Source organism: Orbicella franksi, chromosome 1 (assembly GCF_964199315.1).
Source record: "Orbicella franksi chromosome 1, jaOrbFran1.1, whole genome shotgun sequence".
Taxonomy (NCBI): Eukaryota; Metazoa; Cnidaria; class Anthozoa; order Scleractinia; family Merulinidae; genus Orbicella; species Orbicella franksi.
This window is the reverse complement of record NC_138145.1, coordinates 43464656-43469186: the sequence shown is the minus strand read 5'-3', so window position 1 is coordinate 43469186 and position 4531 is coordinate 43464656. Positions and strand designations below refer to the sequence as shown.

At 40.9% G+C, this 4531-nt stretch overlaps 1 pseudogene; it reads right to left on the bottom strand.

Moving 5' to 3' along the window:
• Positions 1–975: 975 nt before the first annotated feature.
• On the bottom strand, positions 976–4321 carry LOC145481217 (uncharacterized; annotated as a pseudogene).
• Between the last annotated feature and the right edge of the window lie 210 nt (positions 4322–4531).

The following is a 4531-nucleotide window of genomic DNA, read 5'->3' as shown; positions in this document are numbered from 1 at the left end:
AGGAAAATAACCAGTTACTGTGAGTAAGCAAAAGACTCACTTGCCAACTGAAATGGCTTCCTTCTTGATGTAAACAGGGTAAAGTCCCCAGGGGACTCCTCTGTAAAAAGGACGGGGGAGCTTGTCGGAAATTTTGAAAAGATTCCCTAAGAGGTACCAAGATCCTATTTTGTGGGCGCGGCTTGAAATGTTTTCACCTCTAACAGGTACCAATTCTAAATCAACGCACACACTGACACTTCCGCCGTACGACGTATGAGGTTAAACACCCTAAAAGGTACCAAAACCGCTGTTTTAACCCTAAAAGGTACGACAAGCACCCCCGTCTCCTCCGGGGGGGGGGGGTTAAAGTAGCCTCAGTTAAGCCTTCATTAGAAATTAAAAACGCCACTTCCTCAGTTGTATGAAGCCAATTCTGGTTCTAAAAGATAACACCAAAAAGGTCTGGGTTTTACTTGGGGAGATCCGAAAGACTAAAACGAGTGCTTATTGGCCATGGATTAACAAACTAACGTACTTTTAATTCACTGAGAAATACGCCAGTGGTTGCTATCGACCGTTATAAAATACCAGAGATATTACGCGCGCTCTAATTGATCAATAGAGTTGACAAACAATTATTGCATTTTACGGTTAAACAACAGTTTCTGAATCTCGCAGCGTTAAAGGATAGGACGCAAAATTGACTATTACAGACGATTTTAGTATAATCACTGATGAACTATTGATTATGAAAGAATTTCAATGTATTTCATATCTTTGCATTTTTAACCGCCTTTGAAAAGGTACCACATCGCCTTCCATCATTGGCCAACCTTTTTTATTAGAATACATAGGCCTGGCTGCTAAAATTCAACCATCAGACGTTTAACCCAGTCGAGAGTTTATCACATGGTAAAAACTCCTTCCATTTACAAATAACTTTTCTGACAGTGCATTGTACACCCTCCAAATTAAATTAGTTTATATTAAAAGACATCCTCAAATAGTTGAAGCAATGTTCAAACAGAATTGGCATGATTTGCCGGGATCTTGCCACTTCTAAAGAAATGCAAGTTAAAGTATACTGGCTTCAAAACCCAAGAATGATAAAATTATTGTTATCTTATCTGAAAACTTACCCTTATTTTCCAAACTTAAATGACACGTTATCTCCAATCAACATAAATGGTGCCCACTGCCTCACTTCAGACCAGCCGTTACTCCGCATCCATTTCATGGCCTCGTGAAGAGATTCACCGGCACTCTCTCCACCAACAAGATGCTCGTAGAAGCGACTCATGAACTGCTCTGTTGCTTCGTCCTCTAGGGCCCACAGTGCCACTAACACTGAGCGTGCACCAGATCCTATGAACGCTCGAGAAATTCCAATAACTCCCTCGGCTCTGATCTTCCCACGTCCACTGTGACAACAACTAAGTACAACAAGTTTGGCTCGAAGTTGAACTTCTGAAATGTCAGACATTGTCAAAAGGTACTCTTCTTCTGTAGGAAACTTCTCAGTAGATCGCCCGGGAGAGAGGACAATTTCTCCCCTTTCGGCATCACCATGTGCGGCAAAATGTATCAGACCTGCTGAATGTAGCATTTCAAGTACCGCCTGCTTGGTTGCTTTCTCTCCTAACAAAGGCTGAACACCCAGCAGTCGCCCAATCATCTCTGCCTCCTTTCTTGCAAAGGGCAATGGTTTGAAGGTTGTACGACGACTATTATAACACACTCTACCAACCTCAGGATCACCGACTATCAGAACACCACACTGACTGTGATAGTCAGTAGGACTGTCCTGGATGCATTTGAGAGTGGTCAAGGAAGGAACAATGCGAATCCTAAACGTGTCTGATAAGTACTTTCCACTGTCATCAAGTAAAGCTGGAAATGGAACATGGCACAAGCAGGGATCAGGAACAATGATGATCTCGGACCCCTCAAGTAAGTCGGCCACAGGAGCGATGATCATATTGTAGAACAAGGTTAGATTCTGTTCGGGATCATCTTGATAATCTTGTCTTGATAATCCACAAAAACATTGCGTTCTCATAATTAGAGAAATACAGACAAGAGCAGTTGCTTTCATGTTTCACAATATTCTCTATGCCAATCCAAGATTGCTGATCAGCAGAGATTTGCCTTTCAACAGAGTACCGAGTTGCCATCAAGTCTGCCAAGGCCCTAGCGCGTGTCAGCTCTGTAACATAAAGGGCTTTGTCAGGATTCCCCGAAAAAACAAGGAAGACAGCGAGAATCCGATGAGGAAAGCTGCGAATATCTGAAAGCGATACTTTAAATTGATCGTTGTCTCTTAGAAAAGCACGCAAACTTTCGCTTTTTTCCATGCTCAAGACCACACACTCAAAAGCTTCCTGGATCTTTTCTTGGGCTATCTTCACGACTGTAAGTTTACAAAGGCATGCAAACTCTTCGTCTAGGTGTCCAATATCTTGATTAATTGAAAGTGCCTTCTCGAGATAACCTTCAGCAACGACAGGCTCACCAATCGAACTAAACAATGATCCTAAGTTGAAGTATTCTGCTGCTTCTCCTTTTCTGTCACCAATTTCTTTACTTATCACAAGTCCTTTCTTAAAATATTCCTTAGCTTTTTCATATTCACCCAGAGATTGAAACACAGATCCTAAGTATCCGTAACAGACTGCTTCTCCTGCTCTGTCGTCAATTTCAACTGTGATTGCAAGTGCTTTGTCAAGATTTTCTTTAGCTTTCTCATATTCACCACGAAACAGAAACTTAGTTCCGAAGTGCATGTAATCTCTTGCTTCTCCTTCTCTGTCACCAATTTCATGCCTGATCGCAAGTGCTTTGGCATGATATTCTTTAGCTCTGCCATATTCCTGAGCCTGTTCAAACACAATTCCTAAGTTTCCGTAACAGCATGCTTCTCCTTCTTTGTCACCAATTTCTTTCTTGGTTGCAAGTGCTCTCTCAAGATATTCTATAGCTTTGTCATATTCACCACGAGATTGAAAAATAGTTCCTAAGCTCGCGAAATCTGATGCTTGTCCTGCTCTGTCACCAATTTCAATTTGGATCGCAAGTGCTTTCTCAAGATACTCTTTAGCTTTGTCATATTCACCACGAGATTGAAAAATGTTTCCTAAATTCGCGAAATCTGTTGCTTCTCCTTCTCTGTCACCAATTTCATTTCTGATCGCAAGTGCTTTCTCAAGATACTCTTTAGCTTTGTCATATTCACCACGAGATAGAAACACAGTTCCTAAGTTTCCGTAACAGCTTGCTTCTCCTGCTCTGTCACCAATTTCAATTTGGATCGCTAGTGCTTTCTCAAGATACTCTTTAGCTTTGTCATATTCACCACGAGATCGAAACACAGTTCCTAAGTTTCCGTAACAGCTTGCTTCTCCTTCTCTGTCACCAATTTCAATTTTGATCGCTAGTGCTTTCTCAAGATACTCTTTAGCTTTGTCATATTCACCACGAGATCGAAACACAGTTCCTAAGTTTCCGTAACAGCTTGCTTCTCCTTCTCTGTCACCAATTTCAATTTGGATCGCTAGTGCTTTCTCAAGATACTCTTTAGCTTTGTCATATTCTCCAAGAGATTTAAAGTTAGCCCCTAAGTTCCCGTAATCTGCCGCTTCTCCTTCTTTGTCACCAATTTCAATTCTGATCGCTAGTGCTTTCTCAGTATATTCTTTAGCTTTGTGATACTCTCCAAGAGACATAAACACGGTTCCTAAGTTTCCGTAACAGCTTGCTTCTCCTGCTCTGTCACCAATTTCAATCCTCATTGCAAGTGCTTTCTCAAGAAACTCATTAGCTTTGTCATATTTACCAAGAGATAGAAACACAGTTCCTAAGTTTCCGTAACAGCTTGCTTCTCCTACTCTGTCACCAATTTCAATTGTGATAGCAAGTGTTTCCCCAAGATATTCTATAGCTTTATCGTATTCACCAAGAGATTCAAACACAACTCCTAAGTTTCCGTAAGCGGCTGCTTCTCCTCTCCTGTGACCAATTTCTCTCATGATATTGATCGCTTTCTCATAAAGTTTTCCTGCCTCTACATATTTAAAATGTTTTTCATAGATCATGGCTAGTTCTAATAATAGAATGCCTTCATCTTCGCCTGTTTTTCCACGCTCTAGGTAAATGTCAAGAAGTTGCTTGCCGTATTTTATGGCATTTGTGTAATCAAAGGTGAGACAATACGCCATGAAGATTGTTTTATAGATAGCAGTGCTAACTAATTTAACAACCTGCTCCTCCTTTTCTTTCGGCATCACATTATTTACGAAAATCAAACATTCTTTACAGACCTCTATAGCTTTTGCACCCCGACCGGTGTTGAGAAGGAAAGTTGCAATAGCCAAACCAACACAGATGACTTGAAAAACGTAGTCTAGATTGTTCATTTTGTCCTCTTCTATAAGCCCTGTAAAAAGAAAATACCACTCAAGCTCTATAGTGTAAAATAACATTATACTTTTGTACTTCTCTTCTCCTACGTGTATAAATGAGTACCGGCGAACTTAATGCTGGAGGTGAGCCT